General features: G+C 41.7%; 1 long non-coding RNA gene across 1 annotated transcript; it reads left to right on the forward strand.

Moving 5' to 3' along the window:
* The first annotated feature begins 23,459 nt into the window (after positions 1 to 23,459).
* Positions 23,460 to 23,915, forward strand: LOC127309281 (uncharacterized). Its single transcript, XR_007857083.2, has 3 exons — positions 23,460 to 23,570; positions 23,664 to 23,732; positions 23,859 to 23,915. It is a non-coding gene; the product is annotated as an uncharacterized lncRNA (long non-coding RNA).
* The last annotated feature ends 1,428 nt before the right edge of the window (positions 23,916 to 25,343 follow it).

Here is a 25,343-nt window from a genome sequence, read left to right on the forward strand (position 1 = left end):
GCCTTCACCCTAGGCCAGCCCAGAATTGTTTCTTTCGTCTTCTCAGGCTGCAGCCCGGAGCAAAAAGGAAAAAAAAAACATGTCATCGTCCAGACCGAGCGTCGCCATCAAAGCCGCTTCTTCTTCTCTGAAGTCCCAACTGCTCCACCTCCTCCAGATCAAGCGTTGCCATCTGAGACGCTTCTCCTCCCAATTACTCGCATTCTCGGCTGCATGTCTAGTAGTACTATATATTCCCCCTCCCCTGTCGATATCACTATTCCTCCCCAGCTCTCCTTGAAACCTGGTCATGTTCTCTATTTAAGTTCGGTCTTTCTTTGTATTGTTGTTTGCCATGCGATGATTTATTCTTCAATCCTGGTCTCCTTCTTGCCCATCGCCTGAGTTGTGTTTGGAGATGTATGGAATAGTACATATGGTGGCTATTGCTTCGTATATTGGCACCGCATGGATCGTGGTTGTGTGGCTATCTCAGCCTGTATGAAATAGTCATCCAATTCGCTTACCACCGGTTTCCATGGCTGTGCATCTCTGCAACATGGTGGGATTATGTATTTCCTTGCTGTTTGTTATCTTCTGTGCAGGGACATGGTTTGTAAGTCTCAAATTGTGCTCCATGTTATGATTCAGGAGAAAGATGGAAAGTTGATTCCTCTACCACACAATCCCCGCGAGAAATAACAGCAGATGAAACCGATATGGGCGTACAAGAAGCTCCTGGATAGTTTTTCCTATTTAAATTCGAAGCCATCGCCCTTTTAGCCTTCCACCGCCTGTTGTCGATCACTCCATGGTCCTTCCCAATCCTCAGTTTTCTCCTTGCTCCTTCCTGCACACCCCTTCTACGGCCACCATAGGCATCTAAACATCATCTTCAGTGCTAGCTGCTCTTTTGATTCGATTCCTTGCTGGGCAGACCCATTTCTATTTCTCCCCCTACTGATCTATCAGCGACCAATCACCCCATGAATGTACGAACTCAATCTGTCCTTTAAAAACTGATTTGATGTGTTTCCTATTTTGTATTGCAGGTTACATCAATTGTTACGGTCTGGCATGAGCCTCTATGGCTTCTATCTTCAGGTTAACTGCCTTGCACACAGTATACAGTTTTCATATTCCGAGCCTACGCTGACAGAATACAATTTTGACTACAATTAGTACTGTAGCACTGTTGTCTTTCAACTGTAAGAGCTGACGTGTGCCTTAGCGTGTTTCAGGTGTGCTTTGCCTCTCAAATAATATTTGGGTGTGGCATAATTATCAAGCATACTTTTGCTAGGCGAATCAAATCATCTATGAACCATGTGAGGCTTCGGCTCTGTGGTTTGCGGTGTGTGCTACCATTCTCTGCTATTTTCTTATTGGTGTAATCTTATGGTGTCCTTTCTCTGTTATGTCTGATGCATGTCTCTTTTAAAGCCAATTGGGCGTGTCTTTCATTCGGCAGTGCTAGCTCTAATGAATACAATTCCAGGTATTTTTATCCCCTAATATGTACGTGGGTATATTTTTTCCTTCATGTACAAAAGTCATTCAGCTCTGATCTAAAGAATCTCACGAGCACCTCCTTATCTCTCATGGATGGTTGATAAAAAATGCACATGCGCAGTATATGCCTAACAGATTCACACATATTCGTTCTCTCTGGTGTAAAGCTTACTAATTGAGTTTAGCCAGATTGCACTATTCATCTGTAAAAAGAAGAAGGACAGGTTTCTCCATACTAATATTAATGTCCTGGAGTTGGGCTGACTAAGTTTCAGATATATATTACCATCTCAATAGGTTAGGGTAGATTAAAAGTACATTCCTCTTTTCTCATTTATCTACATGTCAGGTTCGTCAACCCCAGACTCTTACTTTCTTCTCAAACTGTACCTCATGGCTGCACTATGGTTAAAGGTGTCTAACCAAGGTTTTAGCTTTGTTTATATCTAATAGAATTGCAAATTATGAAAGCTTTATGATTTCTTAGTAGATTTCATTTACACATTTATTTAAACCTCTTGATTAAGTGTTCTGACATTGTCACTATTAGTTGCTTTGTAGAATCCAACAGTAGATTTTGTATGGCAGGTTGTAACTATTTATCTATGTGCTTTCCTACAGTGAAAGCTTTATGAAAGCTTTATGATTTCTTAGTAGATTTCATTTACACATTTATTTAAACCTCTTGATTAAGTGTTCTGGCATTGTCACTATTAGTTGCTTTGTAGAATCCAACAGTAGATTTTGTATGGCAGGTTGTAACTATTTATCTATGTGCTTTCCTACAGTGAAAAAAATAAAATCTGGACAATCATAATACACAAGTCAGCTATCATAATTTCATATAATTGCACATTTTATTTTGCAGAAGCGGAGATAATTGTTGCAAGGAGATTGTATCCACTGAAAACAACACGATAATTGTAAACGAGGGTTGACTATAAATGACTCATAACATGAACAACTCCGGCATGTCTCAGTGGAAGTGGTCTTATAGGGACATATGTATGTCAAGCTACAAAACTTTTATTTTGTATGAATCTATGGTTACTTAAGTGGTTTAGTCCAAAACTACCAATCATTACCTATTATTTTGAATGAAAATAAAATTAGACTTAATATGATTTAGATGTCATAAATTCCCCTTTTTTCTCCTAAATTGTGTAAACCTCAATCCACATAAATGTTCCGCAGCAACGCGCGGGGTATCATCTAGTTCATTAAAAGATCACCACCCAGCGGGCGCGTGGCCTTGTGCTTGTAGAGGCATTTAGAAGATGGGGGCGGCATCAACATACTGGCAGCCTGATCAGCCGCAGTTTTGATCTTCCTTTTGAGTAAAGGCCCTAAAGTTTCAGTCTGCATATGAATAGCAAAACAAAAGGCAGACCTCAGCAGTGATATTGAATTATTGTATGAGATAGATTGATGCATATAGTGGATGCTCTTAGCCTTTTGCACCATGAACACTAGCTATGGACAGACAAAAAAAACTACTCCAGTTGACTCAGCTTTGTCTAGATACCTCCATCCCAAAGCTTAAGGCTTATTTATTTTTGAGAAATCAAAACAAGTAAAGTTTGACCAAAATTTTAGAACATTCTATCAACAAATATAATATTGTGTAGATACCGTAGGAAAATATATTTCACAACCTATTTAATGATATTAATTTTGTATTTTGCATGTTAATGATTTTTGGTAAAAGCTTAGTCAAACATGGTATAGTTTGACTTTCTAAAAATAATATAATCCCTAAGCTTTGGGATGGAGGTAGTAGTATCTAGAGCTAAAAACACATCTAGATACATCCGTATCTACAGATAGTTGAGTCAATTAATTTGGATCTGAGGGAGTATCAGATTCAGACTACATCATGGTAAGTTGGTTAAAAAAAATTACCCCTCGGCGGTCCCTGCCCAGCTCGGCAGTGGCATTTCGCTTCTTGTGCTGCAGATCGGGCCATGCTCCTGCAGCAGGTGGGGCGCTATTCTCGTTCCCCATAGCCTCAGCACGGAACCTGGAGGTACCAACCTGATACAGAGAATACAGAGCATGGTGTCACAGAGGCTTTATACACAAACAGCTGAAGACATGTGCTACTTTAAGCATCTTCCAGAACAGGAACAGATTGAGGATGCAGACAGACAGAGTGGATAAGCAAACGGAGTACCTGCTTTGCGGGGCTGGGGACGCAGCTCAGGCTCAGCCAACTGCCCACATGCGTGGTGGCCTTACGCTCCATTGCCCCCCCCCCCACCACCACCGAGGTATTTCCTTTCCTGTACAAGCTGACAAAAGATACATTGAGGATCTGCAGAAACTACAAAGGTTGCAAATGTCGACAAATAAAGGAAGAACACCCCAATCCAAGCAAAGGTAGCCCCCGCCCCCACCCCCATCAATCACTCCCAGCGCGAGGGTGACCAGAAAGACACCCCTTCGCCCAGAATAGGAAATAGTAGATGCGCAAGATATCGAGGTGAGGAAAAAAGAACCGATCTCGAGAAAGGAAAGAGCATTACTAGTACTACCTAATCCGCTTGGTCTAGATGCAGCTTGCCCCTGCAAGCTGGATGTCTGGACGGTGGAGGCGAAAGGAGGGGATCGAGCTAGCGGCTTGCATCCGTCGGCTGTCGGCACTCGATCGGGAGAGACAAAGGGGGCTACATAAAGGGGAGGGGTAACATATTTTATTACACAGTGAACTTACTGATGTGACTAGTCATTACATGTCTCACTGAAACTGGGGCCCATAGTGTGGCACCCCAAATTCACTTGAACCTGCCCGGCGGGACGCATTGGCGCGTCAAGAAAACCCCCGAATTGTAGCGGGGAAATGAAACATTTCACAAAAATTCGAAATTCAAGCACACTGCCACGCGCCAAGCACGCGGGTTGTTCCTTCCTCTTCCTCGGTTCCTCCTCCCCTATCCAAAAAAACCCCAAATCCCAAGCTCAAACAACAACAAAAAACCCCAAATCCCCTGGCCGCCATGCATGTCCTCGTTAACCCGCTGGAGATCGTTCCCGGACGAGGCGGACCCCCCGCCCTGAGATCCCGAGTTCGTCCGTTCCGTCCACCTCGAGGCACTGCGTGCTGTCTCGCAGCGGCGGCTTGAGGGCGCTGCAGAGGAAGTTCCACCGGAAAGTGCTCATGGCAACCGTGCAAGCTCACCGGCGTGCTGTATCCCGAGAGGAACTGGTCAAAGCTTTGCTATTCGCAAAAAAAAAGCGGGCCAAGATCTGGTCAAAGCTTCGTCGATGGCTTGCCGCGAGAGGCTTGGAGTCCAGAGTCAATAAACTAGCTGCTCGAGGACTTGGGCGGTTTACACCGATTCATATTAACTGACTCAAGTTTGTTAGTCTAGTTAACAAATGCATCTAGATACATCCATATCTAGACAAAATTGAGTCAATTAATATGAATCAGAGGGGAGTGCCTGAAAGTGTTTCATGCTACCAATTAATGCGCTGGCAGGACTGGCTGTAGAAGTAATTGTGCTACTACTCATACGATGAACTGATTGTGTGGGTGTCAAATTTTGCAACGCGATCATCCACTGAATGCTTAATTATAGTTCTAGCGCCAAAGGCGTACAAATCATAACAAAGATAGTACATACTATAGCACCAGAACATAAGAGTACGAATCATAAAGTAGCTCAACATTTTGCATCAGGGCTGGGTGGTCCTGAGACTACCGGGACGCCCCTGATGATCTCCGGGCGTGCATCCGCTTCAACGCAAAGCTGTGTACTCGGTCCACGGCCTCCTTCTGTAGGCTGGATAATCTCAGGTGCAGGACCTTCATCTATGAAAGGCTCATCATCAGTACCATCCACAGGTGCATCAGGGCTGGGTGGTCTTGAGACTACCCGGACGCCACTGATGATCTCTGGGCGTGCATCCACTTCAACGCAAATTTGTGTACTCGGTCCACGGCCTCCTTCTGTAGGCTGGATAATCTCAGGTGCAGGACCTTCGTCTATGAAAGGCCCGTCATCAGTACCATCCACAGGTGCATCAAACTGAGATTCATCTTCAAATCTCCCATCAAACTGAGAGACCTCTTCAACTCTATGCTTCTGCAATTAGTACATCAACAGATTAGACAAACATCTAAGGGATGCAACCTGAACAAATGCCGTTTTACATATTTACCTTCTCATCTGGCACAGCACATGTCCCAGAGCTGAAACCCGGTTCCTGAAGAAAGCGCTTTTTCTCTCCTTCCCGTCCATCCATCTGCAACAAGTTAAATTTGAGTACAGAACCTTGCACAGCAATGCAAACTATTGATCGAAACAGCGGCAGCATCAATATAAATAATTAACTACATATGCCAGCACACATACAGTGTGAGCAAGATCTGCTTCTCCCGCGGAAGGATCATTATGTGGTTCACCATGATAAACCCACCTAACATATGTGCGGTCCATCCCAAAAATGTGTAAATGATCTTCCACTACATGGTGAGGCCTCTTCTCACCATTCATACATGTGCAGCGCGGGCAATACACGTCCAGGTCGTGACCTTCATGAGCTCTAATAAACCCCATAAAGGGTTGAACACCATTTATATATGAAGGGGAAGATAAGTGTCCATGCAGTATCCAAGTTCTGTCCATCTGTTTAATTATGAGATACAATGGTTGGTGATTAATTTAAGGCAAAGTAGGAAATGTATATCCATCGAGTACAAAACTATACTAGTACATGATTATGCATTTCAGCAATCATGTCGAGTACAAAACAAAAAATGCCCATCGACATTTTAGCAAACAGATCGTGTACAAAACTCTGCCATGGCATTTCAGAAAATTAACGGATCGAGTGCAGAACTGACTCTATATTCCCACGCAAATGAACAAATTGATCGAGGACAAATCGAGCGGAAAACTATAAAGTGCCAATTAGTTCGAGCATACTGACGATTTTTTTAGCAGCATCAAGAAAATATAAATCGTTAGGCCGTCTTGCCCGATGCATGATTGAGCTAGAGATAGCAACCCTACCGTGGATCAACTTGACCGCCGGTGCGTCTCGAGAAGAACGACAGGGAGGGGAAGCTTCTTCTTCGCACGGACGGGACGGGGAGGGGAAGCTCTTTGCACGGACGGGGATAAGTTGTGTAGCGGTGGGTGGGGGGTCATGCGGCCGGGCCGCCCGGTAGGTGGTGTTTAATGGAGTTGCGTGTGTAATTTGCCGTGCACAAGGTTGAGGAATAGGCGGTTCCCTTTGCCGCGCGCACAATTCAAACTATCCCGCCCATGTAGTTTAAATTCGCCCTATTTTCGTTAAATCAACATAAAGTCATGTGAGTGGGTGGAAATTAGCAAAGTTGTTTGAAAAATAGTAAAACTCTGGAATTATCCTTTAAATATGCTGTACTTCGTGTGAAAATCGGGGTGTGGAGGCATGTTGAGCTGTTTTATTTGTACCTTCTTCATTAAAACTCCCATTTTATGCACTTTGGATGGAAATAAATCATTTGTACATAAATTTTGACAACGCCATTTGCAAACATTAATTGTTTTACATGCCAAGATGCACCCATCCACCAAATATGGGGCAAAAGTTTATCACAATCTAGATATATATATGTATAATTAGTGAGGGACCCCTTTTGATTTTGTGCAATTTCCACTAATTAGCTAGAGAGAAGGGGTCGGTTAATTAGGCCATGTTAGGGGCTATGTGTTTTAGATTAGGGTTGTGTGGATTCAAATACAACTTCTATATTTGTGTGCTATGATTAATCAAAACTAGACCGATCGACTGCGCACACATTATTAGAGGCACATGCCTTTGTGCACAAAGTGCATGTGTGTGTTGTTGGCCACCAACGAGAGAGCGGCGAGAGAGCGATTGAAATCCCCAAATTAAACACATATATAAGCATACATGGTTAGGTCATGCATGCATATTAATTATATATATTGTGAGGCAAATAAATTAAAGTGCATGCGTATATGTATAAGTGTGTTTCTTGGCCACCAACGATATATAGATCGAGAGAGAGAGATTGAAATATATATATCCCCAAGAATATGTTCAAACATATATTGAAATATATGCACGAATGATATGCAAGGTATGCCATGCGCACATGCACACTAATTATATATATATTATGAGACAACTTAATCAAATATGTTTTCATTCGAGATCGAGAACTTGTCAAAAATTAAGTTAATTAATTTATCAGCGCTAATTAGTTGGTCGCCTACTTGATGCGCAATTAAGTGTCGTTGGCCTATATATATATGTAGGGTTTGATTAGGGTTTAGGGTTTAGGGTTAGCTAGCTAGCTAGGGTTTTAGGGTTAGGGTTAATTAGGGTTTACGGTCTAGGGTTTAGGGTTTAGTGTTTAGGGTGTTTAGGGTGTACGTTTAGGGTTTAGGGTCTAGGGTTTAGTGTTTAGGGTGTTTAGGGTGTACGTTTAGGGTATAATTAGGGATTAGGGATTAGGGTTTTAGGGTTTAAGGTTTAGGGATCAACGATTGAGTGCACACACACATTATTAGAGGCACCCGCGCCTTTGCGCATAAAGTGCATGCGTATATATAAGTGTGTTTCTTGGCCACCAACGATATATAGATCGAGATAACAGAGAGATTTAAATAAATATATATCCCCAAGAATATGTTCAAATATATATTGAAATATATGCACGAATCAAGTTAATTAATTTATCAGCGCTAATTAGTTGGTCGCCTGCTTGATGCGCAATTAAGTGTCGTTGGCCTATATATGTAGGGTTTAGGGTTAGCTAGGGGTTAGGGTTAGGGTTAGGGTTTAGGGTTTAGGGTTTAGGGTTTAGTGTTTAGGGTTTAGGGTTTAGGGTTTTAGGGTTTAGGGTCTAGGGTTTAGGGTTTAGTGTTTAGGGTGTTTAGGGGTGTATGTTTAGGGTATAATTAGGGATTAGGGATTAGGGTTTTAGGGTTTAAGGTTTAGGGATCATCGATCGAGTGCACACACACATTATTAGAGGCACCCGCGCCTTTGCGCATAAAGTGCATGCGTATATATAAGTGTGTTTTTTGGCCACCAACGATATATATATAGATCGAGAGAGAGATTGAACTATATATATTTATCCCCAAGAATATGTTCAGATATATATTGAAATATATGCACGAATGATATGTGCAAGGTATGCCATGCGTGCATGCACACTAATTGTATATATATTATGAGGCAACTTAATCAAATGTGTTTTCATTCGAGAGAACTTGTCAAGATTCAAGTTAATTAATTTATCAGCGCTAATTAGTTGGTCGCCTGCTTGATGCGCAATTAAGTGTCGTTGGCCTATATATATATATATATATATATATATATATATATATATATATATATATATAGGGTTTAATTAGGGTTTAGGGTTTAGGATTAGCTAGCTAGGGTTATAGGGTTAGGGTTAAGGTTAATTAATTAGGGTTTAGGGTCTAGGGTTTAGGGTTTAGGGTTTGGGGTTTGGGGTTTAGTGTTTAGGGTTTAGGGTCTAGGGTTAGGGTTTAGGGTATAGTGTTTAGGGTTTAGGGTCTAGAGTTTAGGGTTTAGTGTTTAGGGTGTTTAGGGTGTACGTTTAGGGTATAATTAGGGATTAGAGATTAGGATTTTAGGGTTTAAGGTTTATGGATCATCGATCGAGTGCACACACACATTATTAGAGGCACCCGCGCCTTTGCGCATAAAGTGCATGCGTATATATAAGTGTGTTTTTTTGCCACCAACGATATATATATAGATCGAGAGAGAAAGATTGAAATATATATATTTATCCCAAATAATATGTTCAGATATATATTGAAATATATGCACAAATGATATGTGCAAGGTATGCCATGCGCGCATGCACACTAATTGTATATATATTATGAGGCAACTTAATCAAATATTTTTTCATTCGAGAGAACTTGTCAAGATTCAAGTTAATTAATTTATCAGCGCTAATTAGTTGGTCGCCTGCTTGATGCGCAATTATGTGTCATTGGCCTATATATATATGTAGGGTTTAATTAGGGTTTAGGGTTAGCTAGCTAGGGTTTTAGGGTTAGGGTTAAGGTTAATTAATTAGGGTTTAGGGTCTAGGGTTTAGGGTTTAGCAGGGTTTGGGGTTGGGGTTTAGTGTTTAGGGTTTAGGGTCTAGGGTTAGGGTTTAGGGTTTAGGGTGTAGTGTTTAGGGTTTAGGGTCTAGGGGTTTAGGGTTTAGTGTTTAGGGTGTTAATTTAGGGTGTACGTTTAGGGTATAATTAGGGATTAGGGATTAGGGTTTTAGGGTTTAAGGTTTAGGGATCATCGATCGAGTGCACACACACATTATTAGAGGCACCCGCGCCTTTGCGCATAAAGTGCATGCGTATATATATAAGTGTGTTTTTTGGCCACCAACGATATATATATATAGATCGAGAGAGAGAGAGATTGAAATATATATATTTATCCCCAAGAATATGTTCAGATATATGTTGAAATATATGCACAAATCATATGTGCAAGGTATGCCATGCGCGCATGCACACTAATTGTATATATATTATGAGGCAGCTTTAATCAAATGTGTTTTCATTCGAGAGAACTTGTCAAGATTCAAGTTAATTAATTTATCCGCGCTAATTAGTTGGTCGCCTGCTTGATGCGCAATTAAGTGTCGTTGGCCTATATATATGTAGTATTAGGATTTAGGTTTAGGGTTAGGGTTAAGGTTAATTAATTAGGGTTTAGGGTCTAGGATTTAGGGTTTAGGGTTTGGGGTTCAGTGTTTAGGGTTTAGGGTCTAGGGTTAGGGTTTAGGGTTTAGTACGTGTTTAGGGTTTAGGGTTTAGGGTGTAGTGTTTAGGGTGTAGGGTCTAGGGTTTAGGGTTTAGTGTTTAGGGTGTACGTTTAGGGTATAATTAGGGATTATGGGTTAGGGTTTTTATGTTTAAGGTTTAGGGATCATCGATGGAGTGCACACACACATTATTAGAGGCACTAGCGCCTTTGCGCATAAAGTGCATGCGTATATATATATATATATGTGTGTTTCTTGGCCACACCAACGATATATAGATCTAGAGAGATTGAAATATATTTAGCGTTTAGGGTTTAGGGTCTAGCTAGGGTTAGGGTTTGGTGTTTAGTGTTTAGGGTGTTTAGGGTTTAGGGTATAGGGTATAGGCCGGGTTTAGTGTTTAGGGTGTTTAGGGTGTACGTTTAGGGTATAATTAGGGATTAGGGTTTTAGGGTTTAAGGTTTAGGGATCATCGATCGAGCTAGTGCACACACACATTATTAGAGGCACCCGCGCCTTTGCGCATAAAGTGCATGCGTATATATATATATAAGTGTGTTTCTTGGCCACCAACGATATATAGATCGAGATAAGAGAGAGATTGAAATATATATATCCCCAAGAATATGTTCAAATATATATTGAAATATATGCACGAATGATATGCAAGGTATGCCATGCGCACACATGCACACTAATTATATATATATATATATTATGAGACAACTTAATCAAATGTGTTTTCATTCGAGATCGAGAGAACTTGTCAAAAATCAAGTTAATTAATTTATCAGCGCTAATTAGTTGGTCGCCTGCTTGATGCGCAATTAAGTGTCGTTGGCCTATATATGTAGGGTTTAATTAGGGTTTAGGGTTAGCTAGGGGTTAGGGTTAGGGTTAGGGTTAGGGTTAGGGTTTAGTGTTTAGGGTTTAGGGTTTAGGGTCTAAGGTTTAGGGTTTAGTGTTTAGGGTGTTTAGGGTGTACGTTTAGGGTATAATTAGGGATTAGGGTTTAAGGTTTAGGGATCATCGATCGAGTGCACACACACACATTATTAGAGGCACCCGCGCCAATTTGCGCATAAAGTGCATGCGTATATATATAAGTGTGTTTCTTGGCCACCAACGATATATAGATCTAGAGACAGATTGAAATATATTTAGGGTTTAGGGTCGTTTAGGGTCTAGGGTTAGGGTTTAGGGTTTAGTGTTTAGGGTTTAGGGGGGTTTAGGGTCTAGGGTTTAGGGTTTAGTGTTTAGGGTGTTTAGGGTGTCCGTTTAGGGTATAATCAGGGATCAGGGATTAGGGTTTTAGGGTTTAAGGTTTAGGGATATCATCGATCGAGCTAGTGTACACACACATTATTAGAGGCACCCGCGCCTTTGCGCATAAAGTACATGCGTATATATATAAGTGTGTTTCTTGGCCACCAACGATATATAGATCTAGAGAGAGATTTGATACGTCTCCGACGTATCGATAATTTCTTATGTTCCATGCCACGTTATTGATGATATCTACATGTTTTATGCATACTTTATGTCATATTTATGCGTTTTCCGGAACTAACCTATTGACGAGATGCCGAAGGGCCAGTTGCTGTTTTTTTTGCTGTTTTTGGTTTCAGAAATCCTAGTAAGAAAATATTCTCGGAATCGGACGAAATCAACGCCCAGCATCTTAGATTCTCCGGAAGCATCCAGAACACCCGAGAGTCGCCAGAGTGGACCCACAGGGGGCCCACACATGGTGGCGGCGCGGCCAAGAAGCCAGGCGCGCCGCCCTATGGTGTGGTGGCCCCAGGCCCCCTCCGAGGCTGCCCTTCCGCCTATTTAAAGCCTCCGTCGCGAAAACCCTATCACGTTCAACGAAACCCGCAAAAACTTTCCAGAGCCACCGCCATCGCGAAGCCAAGATCTGGGGGACAGGAGTCTCTGTTCCGGCACGCTGCCGGGACGGGGAAGTGCCCCCGGAAGGCTTCTCCATCGACACCGCTGCCATCTTCACCGCCATCTTCATCAACGCTGCTGTCTCCCATGAGGAGGGAGTAGTTCTCCATCGAGGCTAAGGGCTGTACCGGTAGCTATGTGGTTCATCTCTCTCTCTATGTACTTCAATACAATGATCTCATGAGCTGCCTTACATGATTGAGATCCATATGATGATGATTGTAATCTAGATGTCGTTATGCTAGTCAAGTGAATTTTACTTATGTGATCTCCGGAGACTCCTTGTCCCACGTGTGTAAAGGTGACAGTGTGTGCACCGTGTGGGTCTCTTAGGCTATATTTCACAGAATACTTATTCACTGTTATGGATAGCATAGTGAAGTGCTTATTTATATCTCTTTATGATTGCAATATGTTTTGTATCACTATTCATCTATGTGCTACTCTAGTGATGTTATTAAAGTACTCTATTCCTCCTTCATGATGTAATGGTGACAGTGTGTGCATCATGTAGTACTTGGCGTAGTTTATGATTATGATCTCTTGTAGATTATGAAGTTAACTATTACTATGATGGTATTAATGTGATCAATTCCTCCTCTCATAGTATGAAGGTGACAGTGTGCATGCTATGTTAGTACTTGGTATAGTTGTGTTGATCTATCATGCACTCTAAGGTTAATTAAACATGAATATCGAATGTTGTGGAGCTTGTTAACTCCGGCATTGAGGTGCTCTTGTAGCCCTACACAAATAGCGGTGTTCATCATCCAAGAAGAGAGTGTAGAGTGGTTTTATTATGTGATCAATGTTGAGAGTGTCCACTAGTGAAAGTACGATCCCTAGGCCTTATTTCCAATACTGCTATCGCTGCTTGTTTACTGTTCTGCTGCATCTTTACTTACTACACGCCAGCAAGCACTTTTCTGGCACTGTTACTACTGCTCATATATATTCATACCACCTGTATTTCACTATCTCTTCGCCGAACTAGTGCACCTATTAGGTGTGTTGGGGACACAAGAGACTTCTTGCTTTGTGGTTGCAGGGTTGCATGAGAGGGATATCTTTGACCTCTTCCTCCCTGAGTTCGATAAACCTTGGGTGATCCACTTAAGGGAAACTTGCTGCTGTTCTACAAACCTCTGCTCTTGGAGGCCCAACACTGTCTACAGGAAAAGGAGGGGGCGTAGACATCAAGCTATTTTCTGGCGCCGTTGCCGGGGAGGAAAGGTAAAAGGCATTCACACTCTGGTCCCAGGTAACCAAACACTTTTCTGGTACCGTTGTGATTGCTCGAAGCTATTTCCTTTAGATCCTGCAATTGCATCTTTTTGTTTCTTGTTTACACTAGTTAGGCATAATGGAAAACAACAAAAATATGAGAGATCTTTATGAACTTTATCTTGAATTAGGACATGATGTGTTTGACGAGAGAATTAAAAAACCCATGGAACTTTATATGCATGCTAATGGGAATGTTATTAATATGAATGCTTTGAACACTATTGTTGCTAATGCTATGGAAAATTCTAAGCTTGGGGAAGCTGGTTTTGATGAGCATGATCTTTTTAGTCCCCCAAGCATTGAGGAGAAAATTTACTTTGATGATACTTTGCCTCCTATTTATGATGATTATAATGATATTGGTCTTTTGGTTCCACCTGTTATGGAGGATAAATTTAATTATGATTACAATATGCCTCCTATATTTGATGATGAGAATAATAATGATAGCTACTTTGTTGAATTTGCTCCCACTACAACTAATAAAATTGATTATGCCTATGTGGAGAGTAATAATTTTATGCATGAGACTCATGATAAGAATGCTTTATGTGATAGTTATATTGTTGAGTTTGCTCATGATACTACTGAAAGTTATTATGAGAGAGGAAAATATGGTTGTAGAAATTTTCATGTTACTAAAACACCTCTCTATATGCTGAAATTTTTGAAGTTACACTTGTTTTATCTTTCTACGCTTGTTGCATTATGCCTACATAACTTGTTTATTTACAAAATCCCTTTTCATAGGAAGCATGTTAGGCTTAAATTTGTTTTGAATTTTCCTCTTGATGCTCTCTTTTGCTTCAAATACTATTTCTTGCGAGTGCATCATTAAAACTGCTGAGCCCATCTTAATGGCTATAAAGAAAGCGCTTATGGGAGACAACCCATATTTTTGCTACAGTACTTTGTTTTATATTTGTGTCTTGGAAGTTTTTTACTACTGTAGCAACATCTCCTTATCTTAGTTTTGTGATTTGTTGTGCCAAGTGAAGCCTCTAATCGAAGGTTGATACTAGATTTGGATTTCTGCGCAGAAACAGATTTCTATCTGTCACAAATCTGGGCTGTTTTCTCTGTAGGTAACTCAGAAAAATATGCCAATTTACGTGCGTGTTCCTCAGATATGTACGCAACTTTCATTAGTTTTGAGTTTTCTGATTTGAGCAACGGAAGTATTTATTAAAAATTCGTCTTTACGGACTGTTCTGTTTTGACAGATTCTGCCTTTTATTTCGCATTGCCTCTTTCGCTGTGTTGGGTGGATTTCTTTGTTCCATTACCTTCCAGTAGCTTTGAGCAATGTCCAGAAGTGTTAAGAATGATTGTGTCACCTCTGAAAATGTGAGTTTTTGATTATGTACTAACCCCTCTAATGAAGTTTATGAGAAGTTTGGTGTGAAGGAAGTTTTCAAGGGTCAAGAGAGGAGGATGATATACTATGATCAAGAAGAGTGAAAGCTCTAAGCTTGGGGATGCCCCGGTGGTTCATCCCTGCATATTTCAAGAAGACTCAAGCATCTAAGCTTGGGGATGCCCAAGGCATCCTCTTCTTCATCGACAACATTATCAGGTTCCTCCCCTGAAACTATATTTTTATTCGGTCACATCTTATGTGCTTTACTTGGAGCGTCTGTTTGTGTTTGTTTTTGTTTTTATTTGAATAAATGCTTGTGTGGGAGAGAGACACGCTCCGCTGGTTCGTATGAACACATGTGTTCTTAGCTTTTAATGTTCATGGCGAAGGTTGAAACTGCTTCGTTAATTTGTTATATGGTTGGAATCGAAAAATGATCCATGTAGTAATTGCTAAAATGTCTTGGATAATGTGATACTTGGCAATTGTTGTGCTCATGTTTAAGCTCTTGCATCATATACTTTGCACCTATTAATGAAGAAATACATAGAGCTTGCTAAAATTTGGTTTGCATAATTGGTCTCTCTAAGGTCTAGATAATTTCTAGTATTGAGTTTGAACAACAAGGAAGACGGTGTAAAGTCTTATAATGTTTACAATATGTCTTTTATGTGAGTTTTGCTGTACCGGTTCATCCTTGTGTTTGTTTCAAATAACCTTGGTAGCCTAAACCTTGTATCGAGAGGGAATACTTCTCATGCATCCAAAATCCTTGAGCCAACCACTATGCCATTTGTGTCCACCATACCTACCTACTACATGGTATTTTCTGCCATTCCAAGTAAATACTTCATGTGCTACCTTTAAACCTTCAAAATGCTTCTCAATTTGTGTTAATGTTTTATAGCTCATGAGGAAGTATGTGGTGTTTTATCTTGCGATCTTGTCATTTACTTTTGACAGACTTTCACAATGGACTAGTGGCTTCATCCGCTTATCCAATAATTTTGCAAAAAGAGCTGGCAATGGGGTTCCCAGCCCCAATTAATTACAACTTGCATTAATAATTCTCTTCACATGTTTTGCTCTGATTCATCAGTAAGCAACTTAATTTTGCAAATAGACACTCCTTCATGGTATGTGAATGTTGGAAGGCACCCGAGGATTCGGTTAGCCATGGCTTGTGTAAGCAAAGGTTGGGAGGAGTGTCACCCATAAATAAATAAAAACTAAAGTACATGTGTAAACAAAAGAGAAGAGGGATGATCTACCTTCCTGGTAGAGATAACGTCCTTCATGGGAGCCGCTCTTGAAAGTCTGGTTGGCGAGGTAGTTAGAGTACCCATTACCATTCGTTGACAACAACAAACACCTCTCAAAACTTTACTTTTATGCTCTATATGATTTCAAAACTTAAAAAGCTCTAGCACATGATTTAATCCCTGCTTCCCTCTGCGAAAGGCCATTTTTTACTTTTATTGTTGAGTCAGTTCACCTATCTCTCTCCACCTTAAGAAACAAACACTTGTGTGAACTGTGCATTGATTCCTACATACTTGCATATTGCACTTGTTATATTGCTTTGCATTGACAACTATCCATGAGATATACATGTTATAAGTTGAAAGCAACCGCTGAAACTTCATCTTCCTTTATGTTGCTTCAATATCTTTACTTTGATTTATTGCTTTATGAGTTAACTCTTATGCAAGACTTATTGATGCTTGTCTTGAAGTACTATTCATGAAAAGTCTTTGCTTTATGATTCAATTGTTTACTCATGTCATTTACATTGTTTTGATCGCTGCATTCATTACATATGCTTACAATAGTATGATCAAGGTTATGATGGCATGTCACTTCAGAAATTATCTTTGTTATCGTTTACCTGCTCGGGACGAGCAGGAACTAAGCTTGGGGATGCTGATACGTCTCCGACGTATCGATAATTTCTTATGTTCCATGCCACGTTAATGATGATATCTACATGTTTTATGCATACTTTATGTCATATTTATGCGTTTGCCGGAACTAACCTATTGACGAGATGCCGAAGGGCCAGTTGCTGTTTTTTTTGCTATTTTTGGTTTCAGAAATCCTAGTAAGGAAATATTCTCGGAATCGGACGAAATGAACGCCCAGCATCTTAGAATCTCCGGAAGCATCCAGAACACCCGAGAGTCGCCAGAGTGGACCCACAGGGGGCCCACACATGGTGGCGGCGCGGCCAAGAAGCCAGGCGCACTGCCCTATGGTGTGGTGGCCCCAGGCCCCCTCCGAGGCTGCCCTTCCGCCTATTTAAAGCCTCCATCGCGAAAACCCTATCACGTTCGACGAAACCCGCAAAAACTTTCTAGAGCCGCCGCCATCGCGAAGCCAAGATCTGGGGGACAGGAGTCTCTATTCCGGCACGCTGCCGGGACGGGGAAGTGCCCCCGAAAGGCTTCTCCATCGACACCGCTGCCATCTTCACCGCCATCTTCATCAACGCTGCTGTCTCCCATGAGGAGGGAGTAGTTCTCCATCGAGACTAAGGGCTGTACCGGTAGCTATGTGGTTCATCTCTCTCTCTATGTACTTCAATACAATGATCTCATGAGCTGCCTTACATGATTGAGATCCATATGATGATGATTGTAATCTAGATGTCGTTATGCTAGTCAAGTGAATTTTACTTATGTGATCTCCGGAGACTCCTTGTCCCACGTGTGTAAAGGTGACAGTGTGTGCACCGTGTGGGTCTCTTAGGCTATATTTCACAGAATACTTATTCACTGTTATGGATAGCATAGTGAAGTGCTTATTTATATCTCTTTATGATTGCAATATGTTTTGTATCACTATTCATCTATGTGCTACTCTAGTGATGTTATTAAAGTACTCTATTCCTCCTTCATGATGTAATGGTGACAGTGTGTGCATCATGTAGTACTTGGCGTAGTTTATGATTATGATCTCTTGTAGATTACGAAGTTAACTATTACTATGATGGTATTAATGTGATCTATTCCTCCTCTCATAGTATGAAGGTGACAGTGTGCATGCTATGTTAGTACTTGGTATAGTTGTGTTGATCTATCATGCACTCTAAGGTTAATTAAACATGAATATCGAATGTTGTGGAGCTTGTTAACTCCGGCATTGAGGTGCTCTTGTAGCCCTACACAAATAGCGGTGTTCATCATCCAACAAGAGAGTGTAGAGTGGTTTTATTATGTGATCAATGTTGAGAGTGTCCACTAGTGAAAGTACGATCCCTAGGCCTTATTTCCAATACTGCTATCGCTGCTTGTTTATCGTTCTCGTCGCATCTTTACTTACTACACGCCAGCAAGCACTTTTCTGGCACTGTTACTACTGCTCATATATATTCATACCACTTGTATTTCACTATCTCTTCGCCGAACTAGTGCACCTATTAGGTGTGTTGGGGACACAAGAGACTTCTTGCTTTGTGGTTGCAGGGTTGCATGAGAGGGATATCTTTGACCTCTTCCTCCCTGAGTTCGATAAACCTTGGGTGATCCACTTAAGGGAAACTTGCTGCTATTCTACAAACCTCTGCTCTTGGAGGCCCAACACTGTCTACAGGAAAAGGAGGGGGCGTAGACATCAAGATTGAAATATATTTAGGGTTTATTAGGGTCTAGGGTTAGGGTTTAGGGTTTAGTGTTTAGTGTTTAGGGTTTAGGGTTTAGGGTCTAGGGTTTAGGGTTTAGTGTTTAGGGTGTTTAGGGTGTACGTTTAAGGTATAATTAGGGATCAGGGATTAGGGTTTTAGGGTTTAAGGTTTAGGGATCATCGATCGAGCTAGTGCACACACACATTATTAGAGGCACCCGCGCCTTTGCGCATAAAGTGCATGCGTATATATATAATAAGTGTGTTTCTTGGCCACCAACGATATATATAGATCGAGAGAGAGATTGAAATATATATATATGTCCCCAAGAATATGTTCAAATATATATTGAAATCTATATATGCACGAATGATATGTGCATGGTATGCCATGCGCGCATGCACACTAATTGTATATATATTATGAGGCAACTTAATCAAATGTGTTTTCATTCGAGAGAACTTGTCAAGATTCAAGTTAATTAATTTATCAGCGCTAATTATTTGGTCGCCTGCTTGATGCGCAATTAAGTGTCGTTGGCCTATATATATATATATATATATATATATATATGTAGTGTTTAATTAGGGTTTAGGGTTTAGGGTTAGCTAGCTAGGGTTTTAGGGTTAGGGTTAGGGTTAAATAGGGTTTAGGGTCTAGGGTTTAGGGTTTAGGGTTTGGGGTTTAGTACGTGTTTAGGGTTTAGGGTCTAGGGTTAGGGTTTAGTGTTTAGGGTTTAGGGTCTAGGGTTTAGGGTTTAGTGTTTAGGGTGTTTAGGGTGTACGGTTAGGGTATAATTAGGGATTAGGGTTTTAGGGTTTAAGGTTTAGGGATTATCGATCGAGTGCACACACACATTAATTATTAGAGGCACCCACGCCTTTGCGCATAAAGTGCATGCGTATATATATAAGTGTGTTTCTTGGCCACCAACGATATATAGATCTAGAGAGAGATTGAAATATATTTAGGGTTTATGGTTTAGGGTTTAGGGTTTAGGTTCAAGGGTTGGGGTTTAGGGTTTAGGGTCTAGTGTTTAGGGTTTAGGGTATAGGGAGTAGTGTTTAGGGTTTAGGGTCTAGGGTTTAGTGTTTAGGGTGTTTAGGGTGTATGTTTAGGGTATAATTAGGGATTAGGGTTTTAGGGTTTAAGGTTTAGGGATCATCGATCGAGTGCACACACACATTATTAGAGGCACCCGCGCCTTTGCGCATAAAGTGCATGCGTATATATAAGTGTGTTTCTTGGCCACCAACGATATATAGATCGAGAGAGAGATTTAAATATATATATCCCCAAGAATATGTTTAAATATACGCACGAATGATATGCAAGGTATGCCATGCGCGCATGCACACTAATTATATATATATTATGAGACAACTTAATCAAATGTGTTTTCATTCGAGATTGAGAACTTGTCAAAATTCAAGTTAATTAATTTATCAGCGCTAATTAGTTGGTCGCCTGCTTGATGCGCAATTAAGTGTCGTTGGCCTATATATGTAGGGTTTAATTAGGGTTAGGGTTAGTGTTAATTAGGGTATAGGGTCTAGGGTTTAGGGTTTAGTGTTTATGTTTTAGGTTTTAGGGTTTAGTGTTTAGGGTTTAGGGTTTAGGGTTTAGTGTTTATGGTTTAGGGTTTAGTGTTTAGGGTGTTTAGGGATTAGGATTAGGGTTTTAGGGTTTTATGGTTTAAGGTTTAGGGATCATCGATCGAGTGCGTACACACATTATTAGAGGCACCCGCGCCTTTGCGCATAAAGTGCATGCGTATATATATAAGTGTGTTTCTTGGCCATCAACGATATATAGATCGAGAGATAGAGATTGAAATCCCCAAGAATATGTTCAAATATACGCACACACATGAATTATTAGAGGCACCCGCGCCTTTGCGCATAAAGTGCATGCACATGTGTGTTGTTCTGGCCACCAACGATAGATCGAGAGAGAGATAGATTGAAATCCCCAAGAATTAGAGGACCCCTTTGCACAAGTGTTGGCCATCTATATATAATATGAATCCCAATAATGTTGATACATGATAGGGCATATGTGTGAAGCATTTTTTTCGAGAACTTGTAAAGATTCAAATTTATCAGTGCTAATGGAAACTAGTGCACATTAGAGGACCCCTTGCACACGTGTTGGCCATCTATGTATAGTTTGAATCCAAATAATGTTCATACATGATAGGCTATATGTGAATCAATTTTTTCTTCCAATAACTTGTCAAGATTCAAATTTATCGGTGCTAATGGAAACTAGTGCGCACTAGACGAGCCCCTTGCGCAAGTGCTGGCCATTACATATAGTTTAAAACTCAAGAATGTTCATACATGATAGGCCATATGTGCAAAGGAATTTTTTTCGCGTGAACTTGTCAAAATTCAAGTTTATCGGTGCAAATGGAAACTAGTCCAAAAAATTACATAGAGGTCCAAGAGAACTAGACAATAACTAATAGGACCTGCAACTTTACAAAAAGGACCCCAAAATATATAGAAGAAAATCAATCGAGTCCTTCTAGACCGCACATCAGATCTCTGCTCCACATCCTTTCCAGCAACTCCGTCGCCGAGGACGCACCACTTGGGACGGTGTCGCCGGTAGTCGCCAGGACGAAGGAGAAGAAGGGCCTCAGCAACGGCATATTGGCTCTAAGAAGGGCCACTGAAAGGCCAAGATGTTCACGGGCAAGACGGATGACGCCGTCGTATGCCCCGAGCTTGTGAACGTTAGCAGCTTGACTTCCCCATTGGCCAGATCTGAAGCACTGACCAAAGCAAGCCTCACCGTTAGCGCCATCACCTTGATGGCACTAGATCGGGGTTTGGCCGACAAGATCCGCCAGATCTGATCCGCCAGATTCACCATAGGCCAGATCTGAAGCCGATGACGAGATCCCCGACTCCATTGCGCCATTCTGCTCATGGGAAACACTGGATCTAAGCTTACAACAACATGAACTCCCTCGGATCCAAATTAACTGACTCAACTTTGCTTATCTAAATATGGATGTATCCACACATGTTTTTACTCGAGATACATACACGTCTTAGGAAAGTTGAATCAATTAATTTAGTTCGGAGGGTGCACGATATACAGAGAGAAGTCGGCCTCGTCTCCGGCCGGCGAGGCTGCCGGAGAGAAGGGGGAGAGGAGCCAGGGGAGTGGGAGAGACTCGAGAGAGAAAGAGAAGAGGAAGAAATGAGAGCTCCCTGGGGAAGAACATTATTTTTGTCGTTCTGCTCGTAGCTTGAAACTGAAAATTTCGGCCGCGCGCCAAATCATCCCGCCGCATCCATTCGAAAATCCCGTGACCAGTTTTACCCTTTTAACCCTGGTCCGGAAGCTACAACCCACCGACCATGGAGGGCTCATTCGGTAACAATGAAATATCTTGCCTAGATCACGAACCCTCCCCACAGGCCCACACCCACCCACCAACCATTCGCCCCATTAGCTCAAAAATACTCTCACACGCCAAAGCTCTGACTCTCTACAGTACTAGATCTGCTTCGCCGCCGGCATACTCCTCCACATCGTAGCCTTGATCGTGTTGGCTGTCCACCCACCTGATCCGCTCCCCCGCCGCCCTCGCCACCGACGGATCTGCTTCACCGCCGACCTCACCACCGACGGATCTGCTTCACCGCTGACCTCGCCACCGACGGATCTGCTTCACCGCCGACCTCATCCACAGCGTAGCAATCAACGCCTTTCCTGTCGACGCACCGGATCCTCTCCAACGGAATCGTGTCTACTTCACCGCCCCCCCCCCCCCTCCACAGAAGCCGATCTATTCCACCAACTACCTCGGCGCAGCGGCTGTATCAACTTCACCGAATCCCTTGCCAGCCAACCAGATCTGCTTCACTAACGCCCGCTTCTACTGAAACAGGATCGACTCATCGTCTCCCGCGTTCGCCGCCGCTGGAATGCAAGTTGCCGCCCCCGTCCACCCCGCCGCAGCTTGGTTAGTACATTGGCCCGTTAGATCGCGGTGTTTTGTGTAGTTATTTGCAGATCTCATATGCCATTAAATTTCTTGATGTGTTACTTCGCATGAAGTTCGTTTAAATATTGTACAGTACCAAAGCATTATCCGGTCGCTACCATCCTGTTCATTCTACTGACACCTGTGTGCATCCACATATTTATAGGGGACCCATTCATTTGCTGCCAACTGTTTTTGTACTGCATGCTATTCCTTTTATAGTCATGCTATGGGCATTTCCAATCTGGTTGTTCTTATACCACATCATTAGCTCACCGCTAGCCGATAGCTATTTTCTCGTGTCTGCTATTCTCACACTGCTTTTATAATCATGCTATGTGTATTTCCAATCTGCTTGCTCTTATACCTTGTCTTTAGCATATAGCTATTTTTTCCATGAATGCTACTGTCGCACAGCTTGTATAGTTATTGTTGCGTGCATGTCTGGTCTTTGTATTATCGTAGACTAACTTGTCAATGTTATTTTTCCTAGGGATTGATCATGCGAACCACTTATTAGAATATCCAACATTAACAGCGGGGACACTAGGGAAGGTTGGAATCTGAGTTCTTGGTTGGTAACTTTGGCAGTTTACTTCCGTTATTATCTATAAACTATATGCATTGTTCCTTATGCAAGAGATTAACACTTGGAACCCTGCCATAGCAATGCCATCCATCCTTTACTATGTTTCTGCCTATTTGATATGCTTGTCTTGGAGCAACTGCGAAGGTGATTTGAACCTGACATTTGGTCATTCTTAATGCCAGTTTACTTTATGTGGAAAACCTTGGCATTACCCTACTCTAAATCTGAATGTCTGAAATTCGTATCTCATGCAAAGCAACATCTAGTTGGTTTTAATCTGATATCTGGTAAATATTGGCTTATTCATTTGGCAGCTCAAGTTTTTTGTTATTTGAAACCAGCTGACTTGGTATTAAATGTGATATCTAAACACAGATTAAGGACAATGGAGCAGGAGGATTAGCATTTCACTTGATGGCTGAACCTAAAATGACAGGCATGTCGACCACGACTAGTGCACGCAAGAGAAGGACCTGCAGCGAGCCAGTATGTTCTGCTACATGCTGTTATCTGATCTCTACATTGCGTAATACATGTTTGAATAGTTAATTGTTGTAACTATTTTTGCAATATTACTAGAATGCATTTTTAGTGAAGCAGTCATCATTAGAAGATAGTCGCCAAAGCGACCCTGTGCAACATTATGATGTAAGTCTGCTTAGTACAAGTTCCATACATTGTCTTATTTATGCAACTTGTTATTATCTTATATCTACATTGCATAATAAATGTTTGAATAGTTCACTGTTGTAACTATGTTTGCAATATTACTAGAATGCAGTTGTAATGAAGAAGTCCTTAGTAGAAGATAGAGCGCAAAAAAGGTTCCGGCGTGAGCCTATGCAACGATATAATGTAAGTCTGCGCTTAGTACTTGTGACTATCTCATATCGACAATGCTTAATACATGTTTGCATAGTTCATCGTTTAAATCTTTTTGCATTATTATCAGAATGCAGTTCTCATGAAGCAATCTTCATTAGAAGAGAGGCCCACAAAAAGTTCTGATCTTTCTTCTGATGCATCCTCTCATAGCCGTCAACCTAGACCATTCCTTTCATCAAACAGTAAACATCTCAAGGCTGTACTTTATAAAAGACATGGTGATACGTCTCCGACGTATCGATAATTTCTTATGTTCCATGCCACATTATTGATGATATCTACATGTTTTATGCATACTTTATGTCATATTTATGCGTTTTCTGGAACTAACCTATTGACGAGATGCCGAAGTGCCAGTTCCTGTTTTCTGCTGTTTTTGGTTTCAGAAATCCTAGTAAGGAAATATTCTCGGAATTGGACGAAATCAACGCCCAGGGGCCTATTTTCACACGAAGCTTCCAGAACACCCGAGAGCCGACAGAGGGGAGCCCTGGTGGGCCCACACTTGTGGCCGGCGCGGCCAGGGGGTAGGGCGCGCCGCCTTGGTGTGTGGCCCCACCAGGACTCCACCGACCTTGCCCTTCCGCCTACTTAAAGCCTCCGTCGCGAAAACCCTATCACGATCGACGAAACCCGCAAAAACCTTCCAGAGCCGCCGCCATCGCGAAGCCAAGATCTGGGGGACGGGAGTCTCTGTTCCGGCACGCTGCCGGGACGGGGAAGTGCCCCCGGAAGGCTTCTCCATCGACACCACCGCCATCTTCATCAACGCTGCTGTCTCCCATGAGGAGGGAGTAGTTCTCCATCGAGGCTCGGGGCTGTACCGGTAGCTATGTGGTTCATCTCTCTCCTATGTACTTCAATACAATAATCTCATGAGCTGCCTTACATGATTGAGATTCATATGATGATGCTTGTAATCTAGATGTCATTGTGCTAGTCAAGTGGATTTTACTTATGTGATCTCCGGAGACTCCTTGTCCCACGTGTGTAAAGGTGACAGTGTGTGCACCGTGTGGGTCTCTTAGGCTATATTTCACAGAATACTTATTCACTGTTATGGATAGCATAGTGAAGTGCTTATTTATATCCCTTTATGATTGCAATGTGTTTTGTATCACTATTCATCTATGTGCTACTCTAGTGATGTTATTAAAGTAGTTTTATTCCTCCTGCACGGTGTAATGGTGACAGTGTGTGCATCCGTGTTAGTACTTGGCGTAGGCTATGATTATGATCTCTTGTAGATTATGAAGTTAACTATTACTATGATGGTATTAATGTGATCTATTCCTCCTCTCATAGTATGAAGGTGACAGTGTGCATGCTATGTTAGTACTTGGTATAATTACAATGATCTATCATGCACTCTAA

The sequence above is a fragment of the Lolium perenne genome, chromosome 6 (assembly GCF_019359855.2).
Source record: "Lolium perenne isolate Kyuss_39 chromosome 6, Kyuss_2.0, whole genome shotgun sequence".
NCBI lineage: Eukaryota > Viridiplantae > Streptophyta > Magnoliopsida > Poales > Poaceae > Lolium > Lolium perenne.